Here is a 25,555-nt window from a genome sequence, read left to right on the forward strand (position 1 = left end):
GGAGTCCTAAACTTGAGCAGCTGGATTTTTCCTCCCGGCTTGGAAATTCCGGCGCCCCGGGTGATGGCAGGTAACGATGCTGATTTGGTGGGAGGAGATGCTTCTACGGGAGAGAGTGAGGTTTTACACAGCTCTGGGCCTCCTGAGTACTCGTAATGACCCAGCTCAGTCAAGCTTCTTGGTCTTGCCGTTGCCGCCTTCTATCTTAACTTTCCCTTTTTTGGCCTGTGGACAGAATCTCCTCATGTCCCAGAGCGAAACGTCTGTGTGAGAGACAGACATCTCTTTATGCACACCGAGGCTACCTGGTTAGGGAAGAACAGGATGTGTACAGCGTCTGCCCGGCTCTCTGTGTCTGTCTTTCTCAGCTGTCTCTGCTTGGAGTGACTCAGAAGCTGATAGATTCAGTCATCCTTTTGCCTGAGTACTGAAGGAAGCCAGAAAGACGCAAGTGCCATATGCTGTCCTTTGTAAACTGAACAGTTTGAAAACTGCATTCTTGCAGTTTTAAACGCTTGGATTACTTGATTAAAATCGTAGATTAGCCAGGGTAATTTAAAACTGGTACACCACTGCTCACGTTTCCTGTACCTGTTTGTGTAAGTTTGATCATTTGACCCAGACTAGGGTAAAAAAACGAGCCATGGATGTACTAGGCACTTTTGTTTCTATTGTACTCCACGACCTCCTGCTTAAAAGGCTGTCACGAGACTGTTCTCTCTTGCTGTTGGGGAATAGGTGAAGGATTCTCTTATGCTAACTTGGATTTAATGCCAGCATCTGTTCAGCTCTTCTTCAAAGCCAAAAACCTTTCCTCTGCTTTTAAAAGTTGAAACAATAGTAGTGCATTGTTATAAGAGCCATAGTGTAGGCTGCATTACGTAATCAACTGAGTTTTCATTCTAGTTTTAGTGCAAGAAAAGGATCATTCTCATATGCCTATGATGAGACCAGCACCACTTCGTTGCTTTCTTGGTCAGGGTGGGCACACATGACATTATGGCTTTTATTTCTGTTTAAAGGTGAGCAGTAACTAAAAGAGTTTGCCAGCTGTGTTTCAGATGGTCAAAACTTGATAATTGCATTCTTTACTATTAAGGTTATTAACACTGAGTGCTCATGTGCTGTCTGTTTTATGCTTGTACCTGCCTGAAATTATATTTTGTCAAACTTGCAATTTTCCTTCAAAGATAGTAGTTATAGTCTGCCAATTATGACTGAATCAGCTTAAATAGGAGCACATATTGGCGTAAGGAGCATGTCTGTTGAGGACAGTGTTAGCATCATTTTAGAGATCCCTGATCTCTGTACACCACAACTTCAGTGTGGTGAGCAGGAGAGGTGTGCAGGTGCCACCTTGCTGTGACTAGTTTGTGCTCAGGTGCTCCAAACTCCCTTTGGGAAGTAGTTTACAAATCCGTATAGTTTTTTTTGGTTTGTTTTGGTTTTTGTTTTTTTTTTTTTTTTTTCTTTTTGCATGTCTTTGAAATACCATCATAATAAAATAGCTTTTTGATTGTGGTCTAGATCATTGTGGTCTATGAATGTTTTTAAACAGTGCCTTCAGAAAATACCTAGATGATGTATCTTTCTAGTAGGTGGATGTCTGCTTTCTTTTCTTGTGACAAATCACTTGAATGTTGGTCTGAAATCAGTGAACCTGTTATTTTTACCAGGTGACACGTTTGGATGATTTAGTGTCAGGAATGAGAAGCTTTGTTCTCGTGGTCTGTCTGTGGAGCTTATAGGCACCTTTCCTGCTCTAGAGCTGAGTGAGCTATGTGCTTAAAGATGCCCATATGTCAGTTCTGTGCTTCCCTGACTGTGGTTAAAATGAGCCTGAAGGTGACTTTGGGTTAATGGGTAGCCTATAAATGCAGGCCAAGAAAATTCCGTGCTTATTGCAGGAATTGGATGAAATGCGTAGCAATGCTGCCAGTCAAAAGTTGCCTGTGCTTGTACCAGTCTGTGTTGTAATACAAAGTAGCTAAAAGGTAGCTTTCTGTTTCTGAGTTAGTGCCTGATTCGCTTTGTGTAGCAGTTCCTGGAAAAACTGCATCTTCCTATACATTAAGCCAGGAGTAAATGCAGATTGAAAGTGGGTTTTTTTTTCGGTTTGGCTTGTTTTTTTGGGTTTTTTTTGTTTTTTTTTAACTATATATTTTTAAACATCCATATCAACTAATACATTAATGCCTTTTTGGTTCTTATAATCTCTGGTTTTTTTAAAAAATCTATGATTTAATGACTTTCTTGTTGCCTGAGACCTGGAATGGAGTGTCTACTGCTTGAATTTAAGACTAGTCTGTGATATTAACAACTTATTTGTCACATGGGATTTAATTCAAACTCTGTCATAATCCCCAGAACTTCAAGTGGTGACGCTGTTCTTACAGCTGTACCCAGTTTCTGATTTTTGACTTAATGTAACAATGAACTATTCCCAGAAGATGAAGACATAGGAAATAGGAGTGGTGTAACTGTGCTGAAAAAAAACCCCGAGCTAAGTATTCTGTGATTGAATAAAATGCTGTATTTAACATGAATGTTATGTGGCTGGTTGGCTCACTGGAGTTGAGAAGAATAACCTGCAGTTGACAATAAAGCAGCTCTGTAATTCTGGGGTTGGTTCAGAGTCTCCATAGTCCAAATTGTCATGAGACTTGAATGCTGTTCCTTTATGTGTTATCCTTTAAGGTGCCTTGCTTAGGGGAGGGGAATAATCCAAATTTCTCTAATGGTGTTGGTCTAGAATCTGCCTTGATAAGTGCTCCATGGAGTGTGAGGGATTCTGCTTGAGTCACTCGTGCACTTGCTTAGAGTCCTGTGGATCTTGGTGGACAGGATGTGTCAATATTTGAGGAGGTTCCCAGCCCTAAATGGTAAATAGGGGTAGAACTAACATGGCTATTGTAATACAGCACAGTTATGAGCTCCAAGGCAAAAAGAAAATGTCTCTCAAGCTTCAAGTAAGGTGGTTTGGTTCAGATTTTTAGATCATACAAATATTTAAAGACTGTTCCGGCTTACACAAGGTATTGTAAATATTTTGATAGTATTGGAAACCTGCATCTCAAACTGTTTGGCTGTGAGCCAGTGCATATTGTTAACCCTTTTTGCTTGTGTAGGACTCTGCTTTAAGAACTAATTCCAAGGCATCTATGGACCAAACAAACAACCTTCTTTACCTTTTATCCCATATCCTAGAGCAATGAATAACAAACTGGGCTACAGTGTATACAGCAGAAATGGTGAGAAGGAGAAGTCTGAATGATATTATGAAATATTGTTTTTGACAGAATTTTACTGAAATCAAAAAGGCTGGGTTTTATGTCATCTTTTAATACAAACTTGTAAATGTAACATAGTATATGCCCCGAAAATGGGCACCACTCAGACTTTAAGTGACACTGTGAATGTGAAGGTATGTTCTCAGTATCTTCTTATGCCTGTTGTGATTAATGTATCACAGGATGCCCCTGTACTTGCAAGCTCTTAGCTTTTGATATAAAGTAATAAATAATTTGCTACTAATAAAACTGGCTGACCTTGGTGTTACTGGACTGTTCATCCTGAAGTCCTTCTTGCAGAAGTGTGATATTCTGTCTTATTTTATTGTGTCTTTGTGCATGAGTAGCACAAACAAGGCTCATAAATCTGACTTTCATGTATGATTGTACATTAATCTCTCCCACATACCAGGTAAATCTATTGCTACCTGGTGATTTTAACAACAAAATGTGTGTGTTGCTGGGCTCTGAAAAGCCTAGCAGAGTTTTTGTGCCTGGCCTGTTACAGGGTTTTGGGTTACAAAACCAACTTGCACAGAACTTCTTAGCTGGCATAATAGTACTAGTAGAATATAGAAATGAGATTTAAAAAAAAAATAAAATATATATATATATACAATTCTCCATTGCCGATGCACAGCCATACCTGATTAACTTTAAAATAATATGACAAAGAATATAATGAGTGTTTTTTCTAATTTCTGACTTAATGGGTTATATAAAATGTGCAGGGTGAATATGTTCAATGTGCCCTTTTTAAAAGGGGTAATGTGAAGTACAGATTTCAATAAATAATCTGCAGTGAGTCATAGGACAAACGGGACATGGTTTTGGTTTGACTTACACCTCTCATCCTCTCCCTTAATTGAGGCTTTCTTGGCAGTTTGACAGATATCTACCTCCCTGCTGAGTGAACAATGCTGCTTTCTTTTTGGGAGAAATGATAAATGGATAATAAACAGGTACAGATCTGTTAAATGAACTCTATAATTAATGGAACCACATGTATGCAACTTGTAGGCATGCTTACTTTCAGAGTCCTTGAATAATATTCTTAAAAACATTTTTTCCAAAGTCTTCTGGTTCTCTTTGTCCCTTAATATTTAAAGATAGAAGCTTAAAAGCTCATTTTTCAGTTACCTGAAATAATCTAAACACTCAAAGTAAACTGATACCTGGTCCACATATAATTGAGTTTAACTTGTAGGAGCTGCTGGACAGCTTGCTTTAAGGTCTAGAGGGAATTCATTTGAAGGAAATGATTCCTAAGTTCTTGCTGTGTTGAGTGAGGTTACAGTTCCATTCCAAAATGTGAACATGCTGTTTTATATAGGAGGAACTGGGTAACCATTTCCTTTACACAACTTTTCTTTAGTTTTTATGTGTTAGAACGCTTCATATAAAGAATGCTGTCAGTCTAGTGTCATTCAGACACAGACAGAAATAAATTGAGTGGTTAGCTTTTCCTCTTTTGGGAAGTTAAATTCTTTGCAACTGTTACACCCACACCTGGGAGTATTGCCTTCTCACTGATTATTAGAGCTCTGAGAGTTGAGGTTTTTGTCATTTTTGAAAGCTGGTCCAACTGAAAGTAGTAATAACCAGCACATATGGATAATCATAAAATCATATAATATAATCAACCAATAACCTTTGATAGTGCCACTTCCCAAGGCACATTTCCGTGCTGTCTTAAGCAAGCAGAGTTCTAAATGGAAAGTTAAGTGAAAAACAGTTTTATTCCGTTACTGTGTAATTGATGGCCTATGGTAAGATGACCATAGTTGGATGCCAGCTGCCCACCAAGCAACTCTGTCACTCTCCTCAACTGGACAGGGCAGAGAAACCATAACAGAATACTCTCAAGTTGAGGGAAGGACAGAAAGAGATCATGCCCCAGTTATGATCAAGGGCAAAACATACTCGATTCAGGGAAAATAATTTAACTTATTGCAAATCAAATCAAAGTAGGGTAGTGAGAAATAAACCCAAATCTTAAATCACCTTCAACCAACCCTTCCCTTTTCCACAGGCTCAACTTCACTCCTGATTTTTTCTGCCTGAGTGGCACAGGGTGACAAGGAATGGGGGGTTGCAGTAAGTTCTTCACACATTTATCTCAGCTGCTCTTTGCTCCACATACTCGTTCTCTGCTGCAGAGTGGGGTCCCTCCCACAGGAGACAGCTCTCCACAAACTTCTCCAACACGAGTCCTTCTTTCAGGTTGCAGTTCCTCACAAACTGCTCTGGTGGGGGTCCTTTCCAGGTCAGTCCTTCAGGAACAGGCTACTCCAGTCTGGGCTTCCCATGGTGGGGTCACAGTCTCCTTTGGGCTTTCATGGCTCCACTGTGGGGTCCTCCATGGGCTGCAAATTTGGCTGTATCCTCTGGAGTGTGTATTGGAGATGGCTTTAATGAATAGGCATTTTTGGTATGGGAATCATGCATTAGCATTCTATAGACATTTTAAGATATAATTTGATTATACAGATTTTAATTGCTGCTGCTCTTAAAATATGTAATTAGGTTGATTATACAATTGCTAATAGTATGCAGAAGAAATGCAGAAGAATGATTAATGGATTTTAATCCAGGAAAGAACCATTTGTAATCATCTGATCTTTTCTGAAAAAAGGCCATCCATAGGACTTGTATGAATCAATTCCTGTTGAAATTTGATATATCCACAAAGCAAATTTCCCATTTAGATAAAATGGATGTAGAATTTACCACAGCCCTGTTAGGTACCCAGTTAGCTAATTAGTTCTGCTGCCTCTAACAGGGTAATCTCTCTGATGTATAGTCAGATAATATATACTTCTAGCTGCCTACCTAATACCACTTTATTTATGTCCTACAATTCATTGAGCATGTTCATCTGAGTGTTCTGTTTCATTTCAGAATTCCTCAAACTTTATGATAAAATATTAGTTCATATTTGTGAGATAGGGAAATTAAACTTTGTCTTGGTACAGTTCAATGTGAATTGCAAGTTAGGATATTTAGGTTGCTGATTTCAGCAAACAGTCCAGATAGCTTTATCAGCACTGATTTTGGTCTTATTTTATATTTCCTCAGGCTTTTTTTAAACTTGTCTGGGCAGTAGATCAGTCATGATTCCTGATCTGTTCAGAGGTCACCAGTAATAATGGCAAATAGTGTAGCAGTAGCTTGGTGAACACATCCAGCTTTGTAATATTTCTTGACTGTCTTTTCAGGGCTTAAAATAAATCTAACATCAGACTGAGCTTGTATTATTCTGTATCTTGATCAGAATACCTTGTGAAAGCAAGTTCAGTGCTGTGTTGAAACATAGGTCCTCAGCATAGTCACTGTCACGCAGGGTGGTGTCTTCATAAAAAGTGATGCTAAGAATTTGGTTGTATAGTATCTTGCTTTTTACTATATAATAATAATTACCAACTTGGTATGCTCAGATGGAATCTCACTTGCTCTGTTTTAATTGATTTGTCCTGGTTCTGGCCAGGACAGGTTAATTTATGCAGTAGGCAGGAGGGGCATGGACAGGACCTGAAGATTATTCCATACCACCTCAGGTAATTTTCCAGGGATGGGGGGCAAGGCTCCTTTCAGGAACATGGAGGAGGGAGTGCCTGGGCATTGTCAGGGTGTTTCTTCATGCTGAGCCTGCTAGAGAATCCCAAATTACATTTTAAAATTTAAAATGAACAAAAGCCGGTTTGAGGTTAAGTCATTTTAATTTTAAGGCTGATAATCATATCACACAAATAAGATTATTTGTCAGCATTCATTTTCTGCCTTTGTTATGACTTTAGAGAGGTAGCATTGTTGTAAAGGTTATTACATTTAGGATAATAAAAGAACTTTAAATATATTTGCAGTCTACCAATACTATTTCTGTGTTCATTCTGCTATCTTCTGTCATTTCTAGCTTTTTTTAATATTTGTTACTGTGAACTTCCCCTCTTTTCCACTTCACGTAGAGGTGTTTCTGTAGGTCATGTGATTTTTCTTCTTCTAATGCAGCTTTGGGGACAGCTATTAAGAGAAGTCTTTTGTGATTATCTGTTATTCTCACATGATACAGTATTATTGAAATAATACTGAAGTAATATTTTATCAGTTTGCAAAAGCTGAGCTTCTTAGAAAAGGTAGTCACTTCTAGTTCTGTCTTCCATTCTTTTTTGAGGTATGGATGCATGGAGTCCCTTCATCGTGAATGCAGTACGTTATTGGAGTTAGGACACTGTCACCTGTAAATCCCGTACAAATTTTGGAGCTGGGGAGGTGAAACATGGAACATACATGGATGGGGCCAAAGGGCTCCCCAGTAATGTGCCATTGTCCTTGCCACAGCAGCTTGTTGCAGAAGGAACTGTGTGTGCTGTGTTGTGTAGTGTGCATTAGTGGCCTCTGGTAGATACCACTTAGTGCTCTCGTGGTGCAGAATCTCTGTGGAGTGTTAAGTGTTCTTTAAAGTTGCTGTTATTTCAAATGAGTAATGAATATCATTGCATATCTTCTTGACCAGTCTTTCTCCCTATATAACCACATACAAACTCTTCAGCTGTCGGGCATGTACAGTGAAGTTTCAGTGTTATTAAATGGTCTTGATTTATGTTCCCGAAGGCAAAAACATATTCTCTTACTTGTATGCCTACTGCTTACACATAAGCAATGAAAAAATATTTTTTCCTTTCTTTCAGGGTGGCAGCCTTTTTGCCTTTTTCTGAAGGCTATATTGTGTGTGGTCTGTGTATTTGCCTATTCTTTGTGTTAGCATAAGGGGTTGTAGCTTGTTAAACTGCCTCCAAAGTTTGTTAATGGTTCTACTTACAGTGATAAGTTAGTTCAAAGCCAGTGATAGTCTGTGTTGTGACTAAAACGGGAAATCAGGGTTTTTCTCTGATGCTCAGCTATTTGTTCTTGCTGTGTGCTCTGGAGGTTAAGTTTATCTGGCTATGCTGTGTCTAGGGTTGGTTCTGTGGTCCAGCAAGAAACTTTTTATTTTTGCAGAGTAATTTTCAGCTGGATAAAGCTTAGCACCTGATTTCCTAAACAGAATCAATGGCATAGGGATGGGTCAGGAGGGATGACTGGTGATGTGGCACAAACAATGCCAGTCACTGTCAGTGGAATGAATTTATGCCATAACAAAGTGATCAGGCTACCTATTGAGCTATGTAGTGCAGTGAATAATGTCTGTAAAGTTGGCCTGTAAAGTGAGTGTTGAATGTAAACAAGTCTCTGTATAAGTGCTTTTATAATCAGATGCATGCCAAAGATGGTCGGTCAGGTGTAATAAAGGAAGGGAAGTGGAATGGATAGAGAGGCAACATTGCTGTTTGCCCTGGCAGCTGAAGCTGTGCTACCTGAGCTGCTGAAATACAACCAAGAAAGATGTGACACTTCTTCACCCAGACTCTACCCTTACACTGTCTATAGTTAAGGGAATTGCAGATATACTCGCACTTGTTTCTTGATTTTTGCCAATTTTAAATGTATGGGTGAATAGAAAATAAGTATAAAATTATATTAAAATCATCAGTTTAAAGGTAAACTTGTGGATGTTTTCTTGATTTTTTTTTTCTTAAAATATTTTTGAGTGGGAGTACCAGAAGACAGTTGAAATACTTTTTAAAGTTAAACAAGTACCAGGTGGTTTTCTTTGTTTAATTGCCCCGGGAAAGGTGCTTTGGATATCATGAATGTCTTGTCTTTTCATTGAGCTAAGACCAAATTTATTATTTATGTTCATACACACAAATTTGAGGAGATTAAAGGACAATCCCTATAGTTTTAAATTATCTGTATGTGAACCTTAAAATTTATTTGAAATTAAATTTGATCTTAACTTTGGTTTGAATTTGACTAAGAAATTCTTTGTCCAAAGCAGCTGGTTCTGCTTTGGCTTGTTGCATCCCTATATCAGAGAGCAACATGTGGGTTTAGTCTGTATCAAATTACTGTGTTTTAGCTCTTGGTTTAGCATAGGCTATTCCGTAGTTTCTGGTAGAATGTAAATCCTGTGGTATGTGGTGTCATGAATAAAATCTGTGCTGTGGAATGTTAATCGTTGTCAGGTCAGTCCCAAACGGTTCTGTAACTAACAAACACAAATAGATGAAGCAAGTACTGTACAGTGACTCTGAATTTATTTTGGGCTGTGCAAGATAACCTATAGTTTCTATCCTTTAGACATTTTTTTTTGTCTGATAAAATGTGATGTTGTTTCTCTTTCTACAGAGATCCACTTAGCTGGGATTTTTTACTAGCTCTGTACAGAAACTAAAACTCTGATTGGAAATCTCCCCTGTATCCCTCCTCCCCTTTCTTGCAAAAGAGGCTGGATAGGAAGCACCTTTGTTTCTGCTTGTTGTTAGGCATTGCATAAACACTGTGTGATTAAGGAAAAGCAGTGCTAAATTTAGCATGTAATTAATGTGTTGCTGAATAAAATTACTAGTTTTACAGTAATAATTTTAGACATTTTTATGCCACTGCAAAGGTATCTTATTGCACAGCAGGAAAGAGATGAACAGGTTTCAAAGTTTTCAAGTATATTTAAAGGTACTTCATTTGGTTTATCTGTTTTATTTTTTGCACTTGCTGTATTTATTTTACATATGGATTATTTCATACATGCGGATAAAATTCTACATTTTCTGAGTGAATATTGCTATCCCTGTATAATATCTTTTGTCTGAGTTGTGAAGGATGTTACTGTTTCAGTTTTGAAGTTTATAGTGTGTTTGGGCTTTCTTTTTTTTTTTCATTTTCAGGGTTGTGTAAAGTGTCTAATTTATCTAGCATACTCACTGGAATGCAATTTACTAGGTAGGAAAAATACTGTCAAAATCTTTTGTACAAATTGGCTCTTTAAAGCTGGAGATTTTATAAACACACTTCTCAAAATGTTTAGAACTTGCCACGGAAAAATGTATCACATGAATCCTTCCATTTTTTTATTGCAGTGAATAATTAGAGAAAAAAAAAGTTATGTAATCTCATTTCAGAAAGAAAAAAAGCTTTTATGAAAATCTTGTGAAACACTCTTTGTAATGCAATAGCAATTAGTTTGTGCAGTGTTCAACCTTGCAAATGGGGAGAAATAAGCAATGTGGAACTTACAGCTCTTGTGAAATTGCTTTGTCAACTGTTGTTGCAATCCTCCAGGAATCTCCTCATTGCTTCCCAGAATGAATTAAATTTGAACTACTTTCTCTAGTTATGCAGCTGAAAAGGCTCATGTGAACTATTGGAACGTGCAAAGAATAGCATATTGCACCTAGGCTTTGACATTAGAATTTATGTAGCTGTGGATACTGAAAGGGTTGCTGGAAGTCCAACTACATAAGCTTAAAAAGACATTTAGATCTTGTTTCCAGTTGTTTTTCTGTCCTAAGTGGGGGGGGGGGGGGGGGGGGGGGGGGAAGAATCATCTCAGGTGAAAGACAAGTACAACTAGGGATTTGGTATATATATGTCAAATACATAAAATGAAAATGCATCAGCTTGGAGTTTTGTCTAAAGCTAGGCTGCTGAAATTTAAATATTCAAGCAAAAAGGTATTTGAAAATTAATTTAACAATTTGTTATTTGATTTCTTCTGGTTTTGTCAAGAGTTCAGAACTTGATACAGAATTAATGGTTATCAGAAGTAACTTGCCTCCAAATCCTGAAGTCATTGAATATATTCTGCAATGTTACTGTTGAAATGCCCTAACTAGAGGACTGTAAAATATGAATTTAGAGGTTTTCAAAATTTGGATAAGTTTTCAGTGCCTTTATCTTATAGGCAGAAGTGCTGGCTTTGTATTTGGATACATTGGATCCCTTGAACTAGAAGTTTTTCCCATAGCTAAAAGAACTCTTTCTGCATCATGGTGTCCTGATTACTTTGTGTCAGTGACATTAGGAGGAACTTTTTTCAACCTGTATTGGTGCTGTCATTCCATTCACCATTCCAGACACAAGAAAATGGGCAGTGGTGATCCATTTTGATTGTCAAGTGGAACCATGGGGGAGTTAGTAAAAGTAATTTTAAGGCTGATTTTGCTAGGACTTAGTCACACCTGCGAGCCAGCACTAAAGCTGTTCAAATGGCCTTCTTTATTGCTGCACTATTTTAGGTTGAAAAGGCTATCTTTAGAAACTTTTTTTTTTTTTGTGAATGTTGTAAGGATATAGTTCACATATTCTCATACAAGCATCCATGGAGAACTTTGAAAAAAACCTTAGGACTCTTCTTATGTTACATAACAGTAATGCAGCAGTTCTAAGTTGTCCCATTTGGTACCAGCCTTCATTATTGAGGGCCTCAGAGTGAAGAACAACAGAAGATTTATGTGGCAGCTACTGTATCTTCTTTTAGAAAAAGTTCTTAAAGCTGAACTGCAGGTGGATGTCGGTTCTAACAAAGTGTTGGCTAGACTGGTTTGGTGTCATTAAAATTCTTCAATTTGTGTATCAATAAGAATAGACACAAATATTTCCAAAAGAATAGCTGCCTTCCTTTGAAAGAAGTTTTAGGTATCAGTGGTAGAAATGCAAGTTTCTGAAATAGTTTGGATTTGGAGCTTTATCTCATGCCAGTGGATTTTACAATAAAAATATGTTCATGTGATAAGGAACAGATAGTTATACCAGGAAGTACCATGGCCAGGACAAAGACTAATTGTTGAGTATGTGTGTACCAAATTAGTGTTTTTTTCAAGCTTAATTACTTTGTTTTACAATTTATGTAATACAAAATGGAGCACAGTGAAAAATCTGCCATTTCATGAATTAAGTATAGTGTGAACTTTTTGTGTTGCACCAATACCGTGACATTTTTCTTCACGTATTAGAATTCATTGTTAAAGGGTTAGTGAATGGCTTTGGCTGCAAGATTTAACTGTTTAGTCTTGTTCTTCAGCATAAGGAAAAAAGAAAAATGGACTACAGTTGTGTGTATGCAGAAGATAAAGAAGCAAATTAAATGTTACTGTCCATGAGAATGACACTCTAGCTTTTGTCTTGCAGAAGTCGAGTGATGTCTTGTGAATTGGTAGATAAGTGATTGTAGAGTCCCCACTACTGAACACTTTCAAGCTGTGACTGGACAGGGTGCTAGATGATCTCAGCAAGGCTCCCTTTCCCAAGAAAGATTGGACTAGAGAGGTCAGGCTGTTGCACGGTTCTGTGATCATTGTAACTTGTCAAATACTCAGCTGAAGTATTTTTTATGGGATCTGATTACTGTAGCAAAGTGTGGCTGTTGAACACTCTTTGAAGAGATACTGAGTAGTCCAGCCTCATCTGCTGCCAGGACTTGTTTTCAGGATCCTGTGACCCTCACCATAATCCTCGTCTTTTCCCAATTTAATCAGTTATTTTGTCAACTTCCCAATTAAAATCTGGCATTAAAAATGCAAACAGATCTAACATTTATCTTCTGTGGAGCTCAAAAGTAATGGATTTGTTTCATGATGAAAACAAAGTCTGCTAGACTGTCCTCTGTCACAGTTAACTAGATCATCAATTGTCAGACTCAAATGAGCAGGATTTCCAATTCTGCAGTGTCACTGGTCCATGACAGGATCAATAAATATTAACCTTCCTTGCTTTGAAATTGGCATTTTTGGCTGGAATTATAGCTACAGGCTTTTTAAGATAGTGTGACAAATATAAAGTAGATAATAAAGTGTTTTCTCTTCCCATGAAATATACTGGACATTCAAATTCTTTGCAGCTCTTATAAGGGGAAAAAAGGTAGGCAATTTGTTGGAAGGTGCCAAGAGTTGGAAATTTCATTTTCAGTTTCATAATGATATTTTTACATCTAAAATATAGCTGTTTTTTAAGTGTATTATCTGTTTTTATAATTTTGGATGACTGATGCATCAACTAGATATTTTGCCTCTGTGAAGTAGCTCTTTTGTCTTTCAGATATGGACAGTTGCACAAGATTTTTCAGTATAAAATGAATTTCAAGTTAAACACAAAAGGAAAGAAAGAAACCACTATAGGAGTATTTGTGTGTGTACCCTTCAGATATTGTACCACAGGTTAATAATACTTAAGGACAAGAAAGCCCTTCCAGCTAGACTCACCATCTCTTTTGTGCTTTTAGTCTTTTCTTATTTTCTTTTTAAATTTCACATCTGTTTTAAACATGACATTGCTTGTTCTGAGATAACCTTAGTAGATGCTCCAAGGTATATTTTAAAAATATTTTTTACAATAGTTCTTTTGTGTGCCCTGTACCCTTAAGCTTTAGGAGTAAGGACAAAACAACTTTGAAGCAGCTGTGGTCTGAGACATGATTGTGTGAAGGTTCCTTGTGACCCTGACTGTTCAGCTGTTGAGCTGCCTTTATTGGGATCAAGTGTTAATGAGCGCATGGCTGAGTTACTGGAGGGATTCTCTTCATGGCTTAGAGAAATTTGTCGCCTTCTCCAGAAAGCTTGAAATGACCAAGGAGCTGTTTGTTACTAGAGGCAGCATTAGCTTTGTGGATTTAGGAGTTTCTAGAGGTGGCCTATTTTGTCTCATAATGTTTGTATTAAGGCTCTAAGCCTTCAGAACCAGAAGTGAGAAATGTCTGTACGTAGGTTTCACAGGTGTTCTCGGCTGAAATGCTCTTGACTTGAATGCTAAAGGTGTGATTATGAAAAGTATCATGTGTTGCTTGTAAAATATTATAGATAGTATCTCTCTGTATGCAGTTTCTGACATGTTTTCTTCATTGTCTAATGTTTTTTTTTCTGCAGTATTTGAAAGTTGTATATATCTATTTTATTTTATCATATGATAAAGATAGTTCAATATGAAATTTATTATTCCTTGAGTAAGCACATCATTTGGTTTTCTTATTCTTGGGGAAATAGAAATCTTATTTTCAATTAAACTTGGAACGTATTTCTGTATAATTGAAGCTTTCATCTTGCAGCTGTTTCAGCTGTTGAACCATTTAGTCCTTTTTTTTTTTTTTTTTTTATTCCTTTGCTGCTCATCCTCTTAACTGAGAGCCATATGGAGATAAGGCTTTCTAATGGCAGTCATATGTAGACAGGTGACTCATTTCAGTAACCACAAACTGTGGTAGAACACTGGCTGAGATATTATGGTGAGCAGGGACACAGAGCCCTGCCTGCAGTGTCATGGTGCAGTTCTGTCTGTGTTCATTGTCACCCCACCCTGGCCTGGACAGGAGTGTGGGGATATCCTAGCTGTCAACACAAACCTTGGGAGACAAATGTGGGATGGAATCTAGTGAGACATTCAAGCTGAACTCAGAAGCATGAGATCACTTGCTAGGTAGTAAAAATCCCTTGGAGGTGGATCCTGGTAGTGGCTTTTATAAGATGGCTGAAAATCTCAATTGTTAAACATAACCTTAGGCTGATACTCTAGTTTATGTATAGGTTTATATGTTTGTGTGCATATAGACCACTATATATATGGTTTATGCACAAAGTCCTTGTTAGCAATCCAGCTCAAGCTGTTCCTTTTGAGTGTGTGCAAGTTGGATGTTGTAATTCCAGATGGATTTTATTACATGATACTGACTTTGTCCTATTGAGATTGCTTCGTGTTATTATGCAGCATGCAAAAATACCAACTGAATTCTGTTTTCAGTTAAAAGATGATGTTGCATTTGAATATAATGACTCCAGACTTTCTGGAATCTTAACATTAAGCAGTTTTATGATCATATGTAGAATGATTTGCAGCAAACTAAATAGCTTAAGAAATTTGAGCACTTTATTCTGAAGCTACTTGTGCCTGTTTTCTCAGCTGTTATGACTATCATATGGCTCTTTTGTGAGTGTAGGGGTTACTGGCATATGAATTAAGTTAAATTCAAAAAGAAAAAATGTGTTATTGTACCTTTAGTAGCAATTGATTGAGAATCCTTGTGTAACCATTTAAAATGCTGAAGTTAGCAGCATATATGACAAAAAAAAGCAGTTGTGTAATTCCTGCTTTTACTAAGACTTCATTTCAGTACCGTGATCAACTTTGGTCTTAGTTGATGTTAGTCTGGTGTGCTTAGATTTTCAACAGCAGGTTTTTTTTGTTTTTTTTCCACAGCAAGGTTTTTTCAACTCTGCCTTGAGAGAGCACTAAATTGAACTTGGTTGGGGTTATCTGCCTTTCTTTTTTCTGTCTTCTGATTGTTCCCCATATGCAGGTTATGCGCTGCTGTTTCAGTGCTCCATGGTCAGTGATGGCACAGCTTTATTAACTGCAACAACACAGTGGTGATGGTGAGTGCAAGAACTGTCAGCTCATGGGGCCTCTTGTCCCACTTTCCTTGAACTTCAGTCCAATTTAGGTTGCAGAGTAGATTGCTGACCTACTTGTACTTTGGTCAAGCATTAATTTAAAATGGCATAAAAAGCTTTCCTTTTCCTGAAAAGCAGCAGCAGGGTAGAAAAGACTACTCTTTATGAGATTAGTTGGGCAAATTTAAGCATTAATTTCATGTTATTGTGTTTAGGGATTCTGCATTTGAGCGATTTGTGTGTTTGAGAGCTGTATAAGGTCACATAACATGTATCCAGATCACTGAAAATTGTGGGGAAGACTGGCTGCTCTGCTGTGCTTTCTTTTCTAAACCCTTAATAAGATTAGTGAAACCTTTGTGAACCAAAGAAAAACTTTCACCTTCTCTCTTGCCTAATCTGGATCTCATGTGCCTCTTTTAAAGCAGCACCTTGTTTTGCACACTGAAAACTCTTGATTTTTCACTTGCTTTAGGGTTAAAGTTGGTGTAAGTGTACCCTATGTATTTAAAAAAACCCAAACAAACCAAAACGACCCCCTCCCCCCCCCAACAATTCTGTCTTTGCTTGTCACATTACATGTAGAGGGAAGGCCATAAAATATGATCTCTGTTCCTAATATTGAAGTATAATACTTCCAGGTAGCTTAGACCAATGTGTTTAGTACATCGTAAGGAGCCCGTTCATTATATTTATTAAAAAAAAAAAAATTACATGTTTTTAGGGCGTGTTTAATTCTACTAAGTCAGCAACTCATGTTGTATGGATTGCTAAGTTGTAAGTAGAGATGTTCTGTCCTTGTTGCAGTAATTACCATTTCAGGACCAGAAAACTTAATTTCGTAGGAACATGAGAAGTCCTGGCTAAAGTTTACCTCAGATTCACTGAGCTGAAAATCTGTTTACATAGAATTAAAAGAATTTCTTTTTTCAGTGACCATCTTAATGAAGCTAGGTATCAAGTAACCTTCTCTTCAACTTCAACACAAGCAAGCAATTTAAATTCTCCTAATAGTTCTTTAGAAGCTGCATTCAGTTTGCTTTAAAATCTGAATTAATCTTATTTAATCTTAAATATGAAATACAGTCACACATTCTTTGGTACTGTTACAGTATAGCATTGATTTTGAAACACTTGAACTGATCTTTTATAGTTCTGAAGTTAATAATAACTTACTGTCAAGAAGGATAGTTGAAGTTAAATTTGCTTGTGGTTGTTTTCTTTCTGGACTTATGAATTGTATTCTACAGAGGTCTGTACTTTTTGTATAAGTTTCAGAAATGAAACTGATGAAATGATGCATAATGTGATGACTCTCATAGCTGAAAATGTTGTTTTTATGTTGTAAGGCTATCTACCTTAGCAGTTTTTACATTGGTGGTGTTTTCCCCAAATACTGAACTATCCTTTAATGCATTTTGAGAGTTGAGAAATGTTGCATGATGATTTGACCTGCTTTTTGTCAGCAGGGCTATGGCAGTGAGGGGATAATGCCTGCAGAAGGAATTGGTAATTATGGAAACTATTGTTTCAAGCCTTTTCACAGCTTTGATCTAAGCCAACAATTATGGAAGTGGTCATTTAATTTCTGCTTTAGGGTACAAGTCTTGGAGTGTGGTTCTTTGCTAACTTTAAGCAAAAGCTATAGTAGCAAATAATTTCTGGTGTTATAGGCTACTTGTGTTGAGGATCTGGCCTAGAAAAAAATTGCTGTGTTTGCTTACTAGAGAACAATGTGTTCAGTTTCAAGGAGTTTTGTATGGAAATCTGATGTCTCTATACTGTTAATATCAAGTATACCATAAGCACATTGTGGTCTGTTATTTTACTGTGTCTCGGGGGTCTTCTCTTTTACCTTCAGCAATGTCCTTCTGAGGCTCTATAGGAAGGTCTGTTATTCTTTTTACTTTCTCTTTATCCATGGTAAGGAAATCATCACTTCTCATTTTCTTTTTATTTATATCTCCAAAAAGTGACAGAGAAATTCACTAGTACTTGAAGAGCGCACAGATTTTCCTGGGCTCACCCATGCAGTTTCCGCTGCCACAATCAGCCTTCCTATTTTTGCCAAGCATTGTCATCTGTACCTCTCTAAGATAAGCAGAAGATAGGGTGTTCTGACATGTTGTTAATGCACAGTTTTATTTTCTAACAGTGATTTAGGCTTTGGAAACAAATCTGTATTAAAGACCAGGCTGAATCTGGTTCAAGTGAGGTATCTGAATTGGTTCTCTCCTGAAGTAAAGAATAGTAGCTTCTCAGTGCAACCTTCAGATTCTGGAAGGCTGCCCTGTTTGACCTTCATTTAAGGATTTAAATCTACTTCTGTTCAATACATGTCAGTATTTCATTAATTAATGTTACACCCCTGTATTTCCTGAGAGAGAAAAGTACAGCTTTTGACTATGAGACACTGAAACAACACGTCTGTTTCCTAAGTGACATCTGCAAAGTGTGCCTATGTCTTTCACTGGAATATTTAAAAACCCTTTCCTCCACTGAAGCCAATTGTATGATTAAAAATACCTTCCTTTAAAATGGGCTATCCACGGTCTTTCCTAAAGGTTATAGTACACCAAATACTCAGCTTTGCCGCTATACAGAATCATATTATGACTGAAAGCCCTGTGTTATTTTGAATACTGGGTGGGGGGGATGGGGGGGCAGGGGAAGACATTAGATTGAGCTACAAGGTTTTCATCAGCCCACAGGAAGTGCTAAAGTACATGCTGATGAGAGAATTGTGTTTGTGGAAATGGAGGTCAGGCAGTGCTGTGCAGGTACTGTGGTTATCTGTGCAGCTATGCAGCTCCATAGCTGGACCAAATGCAAGTGAGTTAAGGCATGCTTTTTCAGGTTAATAGCTTATAAACAGAATGTGGAATGACTTTCCAAACAACTGTCATAGTTGTTTTTTCCTACCAAAATGTAGTCTGCTGCGTCACAGCTAATACAAAAGTATTTTTGTCTGAGTGTGATATTTTGCAATGTTTGTTTGAATGTAAGGGAGCGTGTTTTATCATGTTTGAACTGATGGTTCTGGGCTCATACAGCCTGCTGTCCACAGCACACATCTATTTCTAGAATGGTTATTGTATTGCTTATTATTGATGTCCTTTTGTGGGGTTTCTGTTTTGAAGTAGAGCAGTGTTTAGCTGGGGGATCACATAAGTAAGTTTTGGTGTCTGAGGCAGTGCTTCTTATAATGTTCTGTTTTGCTTCTTAATAATATGCCATTTTAGAACAGTTATATACATGTCACTTCTCTCTACAACTGTTTTGTCAGTGCACCTGTAAATGCTGTTTCATGGTTTCTCTCCTGGACAATCCATCAGTATCACTCTGCACTATCCTTGTTTTTGCACTGTTGTAAAATTCTACTGAAACAAAACACTAAGAGTAGATGCTTTAGATATTTCCCTTGGCATTTTGCAAAAATAAGTTTTCATTATGAGTGTATATAACCAGCCATCTAATTCCACTACATAAAGGGTCAATTTTTTATTTTTAAAGTACCTGGACACTTAAAAAATTTCTTGCTAACTAAATGCTTACAAAGTGTAAATTGCTAGTTGAAAACCTGGTCTTTTGCCCCCTTCATACTTTTTTTGGAACAAATCTAAAATAATATTATCTGAATTTTATTTATTTAGGAAGGATACCAAGATATTATGATTAATTTCATTTTGGGAGACTTTGACAGGCATATGAGTTAGTGTGTGATATCACAGGCATTACAAAAGTGAACATTTGGAAAGAGTGAACATTTGTAATTCAATTTAAGTTCTTCCTGCCCTTGTCATTTTAATCACTAGATCCTAAATAGTAGAAGACCTCTGATTTGAAAAATCACAGAATATTTTTTAATGTTATTTTAGTTGACAAATAATCCTGAGATCTCAGATGGTTTTCTAGCAAAATTTACTCAAAGCAAAATTTTATGCACTTTTTTTCCTTGCAGTGAAGAAAATATGAATGTGGATTTTTCCCTCATACCTACAGATTAAATAAAGCTATGGTCTGAAAATGTTACGGTTTGTTGTAAACAGATGCAAATTTTTTAAAGCTCCCCACATTACTTCATCAACTTTACATCTTAGCTTGTGTATCTCTGCCACTTAAAGCATGTATTTCACAGTGTTAATAATTTCTGTGGTCAGTGTCTATTTAACTTTAAATAGAAACCTCTGCAAAGGCTCTGAAGGCGATTAATAGCTTCCCTGGTTAGAACAAAAATTGCACAATTTAAATAATACACCTACACACGTTGGCTTGTCAAGCTGAGAATAAACAATAATTTTCCCCCAAAGACTGTGTTGCTATTTCAGGTATCTCCTGGTTAGTTGAAAAAATGCAGAGGGAGGCTGTGCTGGCAGCATGTGGGAGCTGGTAGGGATGGTTAGATCATGAATGTGCAAAAAACCAGCGTGTGTAACAGCAACGTGTCTAACCAGCACATCTGGCCACTAATGATGGGGAAGGAGGACAGGAGATAAGAGCTGCTAACTCCAGGGCTCTGCCCGTCTTCTTTGGAGCGTGAGAGCCAGGTATTATTTTACGTGGATGAAACAAAACATACAGGCTGAGAGTCTTTTTGAGAATGTTGGGCTGCCTCGTGTTTCAGCACATACTTCTGTGCTGTGTGTTATTCAAATTATTTGTTCAGTAATTTTAAGTTTCATTTATTTAATAAAATAATCAGTAATGGCCAAAATGGCTGTTTTTATTCCTTTTATTGTGTATTGTGAAATGTATCCACTGTAAGATTGTATCACACAGTGTTACAAGGTGTCCGGAGAGTTTAATTTTAGAGACTGTCTCCTCACTAGAGTTGTGTGGCATTTTTTACATGTTGTAATTATCATAGAAGTTTAATCTCTTTCGTGATCTTCTGACGTGTGCTGAAGCTATGGCTCGAATGTGTGTTCATGGCTTGTATATTTAGGGCAATGAATCGAATTGCTGCTTTCAGTGGTTTCACGTTCAACATTTAACAAATGTGGGCATGGGCAGATATAATCCAATACCAAGGAAGTTGTTGTGCACCAAGCAACCTTGAACTCAGGGGGTTTCCTTAATTGGTAGAAGTGCAAAGAGTCTCTTGTTACCCAGGATTATGAATGACTACTGTGAACTGATAGCTCTTTGTTATTTAATGTCGTTTTATGTTATTTGCCAACTGAAAAATGTCTAGGTGGCAAATTATTCAGTTATCCAAACTAGAAAGTCTAGGAATAAACCTTGTTCTCAGTCTCAGAGGAGTGTGCCTGGTAGGAAATAAGTTTGCAGAGTCTGTAACAGCATGCATTTCCTAGATTCCTTCCTTTAGTGCTCACAGTTCACCAAATAGGTTGCTGTCAACTTCTTTCCAAAAATCATTTGGTGCATGGCTCTGCCAACTATAACATAGAAGCTGAATTCCCCAAGAAATAGTGATTCAATTTCCTTTTACGGATTTTTCTCTGGTGTTTGTTGCTGTTGTTGTTTTCTTGATGGAGACTAAGGGATTATATGAAATCCCTGTGGAGGAGGGTGCTATTATCCCTGTTTTAGAGATCGGAGAATTAGGCCCAAGCCATCACTTTGAGACTCTACCTTTAAAAATTTAAGGCCTAACTTCTGTTAACAAAGTTCAGTCATGTCTACTAATTACAATTAGAAGACTTTACAGCACTGAATAGCAGTGATTAATCGTGGTTTGATGTGTTTTTTCCCCTGCACTCAGGGGTTGGAATTCTTTGGTGTCACTTGAATGTGTAAACCAAAGCATTCTTTTTTCCTGTATTTATTTTTAAAATTAATTTATGGTCTTCACAGTGTCAGTAGCTGTGATTCTTAAAAGCTTTTGTAACATGATTTCACAATATTGCTAAAGAAGTTATGTCACTTTTTCTATGTCAACAGTAAACAGATTGCAAGCCTGAAGAAACTGGAAACTCTTATAGAGCAAGTTCTTTGGTCAAAATAGAAAAGAAAGTGATATCTAAAACACTTTATTTAACCAGAGAATATGAGACTGAGCATATTCATGGCAGGTACACTTGGTAGCAAACCACAGTAGTTCACACTTAAAGCATATATTGTATTTATTTCTGTACAAGGAAGTCTTGTTTCCTTCCTGTTCCATGCGGAACAAAACTTGAGACTTCACTGAGTAATAAGGAAAAAAATTATAGCTGAAAGTTCTTAGGAGCAGCTAATTGAAGTGGAGTCATACATCAGTAATTCATTCGTCTTAGTCATGAAACTTGGAATCTTGATGAGTCAAATCCATGGTGACAAATGCTGTCATTCCAGAAATAAGTTTAAAAGGTAATGTGACCAGATGCTTTTCTCTCCCAGTCTGATAGACTGTCTCATCTGTAGAGTCCTTGGAGACAATGCATGGCAACACCATGTGGTTTTCTAAATATGGATTTTCTTTCTGTCTTTCTGTCTTTCTGTCTTTCTGTCTTTCTGTCTTTCTGTCTTTCTGTCTTTCTGTCTTTCTGTCTTTCTGTCTTTCTGTCTTTCTGTCTTTCTGTCTTTCTGTCTTTCTGTCTTTCTGTCTTTCTGTCTTTCTGTCTTTCTGTCTTTCTGTCTTTCTGTCTTTCTGTCTTTCTGTCTTTCTGTCTTTCTGTCTTTCTGTCTTTCTGTCTTTCTGTCTTTCTGTCTTTCTGTCTTTCTGTCTTTCTGTCTTTCTGTCTTTCTGTCTTTCTGTCTTTCTGTCTTTCTGTCTTTCTGTCTTTCTGTCTTTCTGTCTTTCTGTCTTTCTGTCTTTCTGTCTTTCTGTCTTTCTTCTGTATCTCATCTTGAGGATTGTTAATGACTGGAATAGGTTACACAGAGAGGTTGTGCCATCTCCATCCCTGGTGGTTTTCAAGATCCATCTGTATAAAAGCCCTGAATAACCTGGGCTGATCATGCTTGGAAGGTTTCGTCACTGTGATTCTGAGATGTTTCTCTGTTGTGGATCAGTTTGTCACCTAGAGCCACAGTTTAGTGACTGCCATGCTTTAAAGCAGCCCATTGTACATGGGACCGTAATTAGACTGGCTTTTTGTAATGCCATCTTTTTGAGTACCGTGAAATATATTTTCAAAATAATCTTCCAAAAGAAATCAGAATGTTAAAATCTCACTTTCAACAACCCTACCTGTTTCACAGTAAGAGTTCATCAAAGTTATTTGTTATTAAAAACTTGAGGGAGTTTAGCTGAAGGATTTCTTTAAGAGCTTTTCCCCATCTTCCTGTTGAAAAATGCCTTCAGATAAATTTTGGGATTCACTGGATTATTTTAGCTTCTTAATAGTGTGCATTTGTTGCACACTAAAAAAAAAAAAAAGTATTTCAACATGAACAAAGCAAGGAATTTTGCAAATTGCTTTCAGAGTAATATCAAAGCCAACTTCTTGAGAGCAGAGGCAGCATCTTGTGTTCAGCTGGTTTTGTGTGTGGTATCTGAAGGTCTGCTTGCTCATTATAAGTTAATATTTTCCGAAATCCTTGTGTGTTAAGCCCTCAGGGTGTTTATTGCACTTCTTTTCACACAGTGGGGCACTAGCAGTGAGGAAGAAATTCAAGGTCTTTAGCATAAGCCTGGCTAGAATATTCCCTAAGAGGAAGCTTTAAAAAAAAAGCCACATTTATTTACTGAGGTCCATTTCCTTGTGTCAAAGATCAATGTATCCTAATTTACAAGGACTGCTTAAAAGCCAGGGCAAGAACCTGGAGCTTTGTTTGTTTGCATCATTTCCGTGGCTATTACAGTATGTACTGTTTAGGATGGAGTTACTTTCTGCAGTTGGACTTTGTGGTTTATTTTTAGCCTGTATAAGCTCTCATGGGGAAAGTGTGCTTGTGACAAAAGGCAGCAGGGGCTCTGAACTGGTAAGGTTTCCTCTGGGCTGCTTTTTCTGGTGGCTGCAGTAGTGTGCAACTGTTTGCTTAGCAGTTGGGGGACAAGAAAAAGGTGCTAAAGAGATGGGCCTGGAGTTGTGGAATGAGAAGAAAAAGAGTGGATGAAGCCAAACTGTTGTGAGAATATAGGAAGTGGGTGTGGGTGGGCACTGTGCTTTGCTGCGGAGTTATTGGCTCTGCTGCAATCCAGCTCTGTGAGATGCAGGTGATCACTTGTGGAGAATCTGTGCAGAGATCATCTTTCTTGTTGTATCCATCTAAATTTTCTAGATTTTACATGATGGCTGTAGTTATTCATTGGTTTACTTTTATAGTGAAATGAAAGACCCTGCAAAACAAAAAAATAATTGCAATGAACTTCACTTGTGAAACTTCTGGAAATTCACTTGGAGGATGGGTGGACCAAACCCTGACAAAAAGCCCTGCTAAAGGCCTGGCTTCTGTAATAATTCTATTTTGTGAGGGTAGCATGACTCACACCACTTAATGTTCCTATCTCAGTATGCAGTTTATTTTTAAGTAAGGCTGTAAAAATAGTGTTTTTCTGTACCAGTTGTTGCTATGACTTCACAATATTTCCCTAAATACGCTTGCTCATACTTTCTCACAGCATAGTATTTGGCATATTCAAACCTTAATTCCATCAGTATTTCCTGAATGCTGATAGTTTTCATGCTTCTATGGAAAAAAAGGATAACTCCATGTATTATGTAGTTCTAGTTGAGGAGGAATAAAAGTTTTTGTTGTTTTTTTTTTCAAAACCCAGTCACCACAACCTGTTCCTTAATTTAAGAAAATGTTCCTGTGTTTGAGCTTTTTCCATCTTTCCATGTAACTTTTCAGAGCAAATTTGCAGGAATTATATAGTTTAAGCTATTTTGTTAAAGGTAAGTGGACACTGTATTATTACTTCGGAATACTTTCATTGTCTTTTTTATCTAGATTAATTGGAGGGGAAAAATACTGCTAGTATGGTTTGGGAGAGTGGGATGGGTGACTGGATGGGATGGGCTGAAACTTTCCTTTAAATTTATACTTCAGGGTTTCTTTTTCCAAGATGTTGAACTCTATAGCTGTCTGCCAGATCTCTTCCAAATGGCAGTGAGCACTTTGGTTGAAAGATCTTGGTTTAGTGGAGAAAAACTGTCCTAACCCTTCCTGACGACCTTTGGAACCTCATTCCTCCCTTGTTCTGCATGGCATGCCCAGCTATTTAATTTTATACTAGTCTTATTAATTGGTCCAGCTAGTTGCAAGCTTATTGCACTTTGGTTTCTCCCTTATGCTGCTTATAGCTGTGTAAAAAAGGACATTTTTTGGTAATTACTTATAACGTAATTTGAAGATTGTTACTCTAACATGTAAAAATAATTTACCTCTATGTGATTTTCCTTTCTAGTTTGCCATTTTGCAGAACCCTTCTTATATTTTGGCTGTCTTTTAAAAATAAAATTCTAACAATTGATGTTCCTGTTGTGGTTTTTAATTTCATATTCAGTGTTAAGGTTATGTAAGCTTTTTGTGAATTGCATTACGTAAATGAATTGGATGAAAAACTGATAAACATCTTGTCTTCCTAGCCAGAGTAACTTTATGTTTGTGCTGCAACTGTCCAAAGAACTGTTTTGTTTCTGTAGCTGGGTTTTGTTTTGAACAAGTACCTACACTTATGGCACTGTTATTTTCAGTGTATCCCAGAAATGGTAATTTAGTGTTGAATTCTCCTTGCCTGGGAGGCTTTCAATGCCATTTCTCTCAGCAGCTTGTCATAACCACTGGGCAGCAAGGTCAGGTTTGGAGATGTTTTCTGCCCCCTTTTGAAGGGGCCATGGTCCTTTAAGGGAAGCAAGACTGACAAGGCAAAAAAATGAAAGGGAGCTTCAACTTACAGTCTACTGGTAAAAGTATTCATCCCACAGGGGGTGGTAAAATCTGTTTACCTGTATGTATCCCTTGTAGCAGTTAGAAATAAACTTGGCAGGACACATCCAAACAGGAGAACCTGGTGAAATATCTGCAGAGATTGGACAGGGATTTGTGCGTGTGTGTTTTGGGAGGCAGCTGTTCCCTTTCTCTCCTACCTCTTGGTCTCCAGCCCACAAACTACACTTG

At 37.4% G+C, this 25,555-nt stretch overlaps 1 protein-coding gene across 4 annotated transcripts in view; it reads left to right on the forward strand.

The window, feature by feature from the left end:
• The window catches only part of PACSIN2 (protein kinase C and casein kinase substrate in neurons 2), a 53,351-nt gene that overhangs the window by 516 nt on the left and 27,280 nt on the right, over window positions 1–25,555 (forward strand). The window contains exon 1 of one of the 4 annotated variants that reach the window (XM_062491815.1): window positions 15,497–15,526. The exons of the other annotated variants lie outside the window; for them this stretch is intronic. The gene's annotated coding sequence lies outside the window, so the exon portion shown is untranslated. Of the gene's footprint in view, window positions 1–15,496; window positions 15,527–25,555 lie in introns of those variants that run through there. 4 annotated transcript variants of the gene reach the window in all.

This window comes from Cinclus cinclus, chromosome 4, assembly GCF_963662255.1.
Source record: "Cinclus cinclus chromosome 4, bCinCin1.1, whole genome shotgun sequence".
NCBI classification, from domain to species: domain Eukaryota; kingdom Metazoa; phylum Chordata; class Aves; order Passeriformes; family Cinclidae; genus Cinclus; species Cinclus cinclus.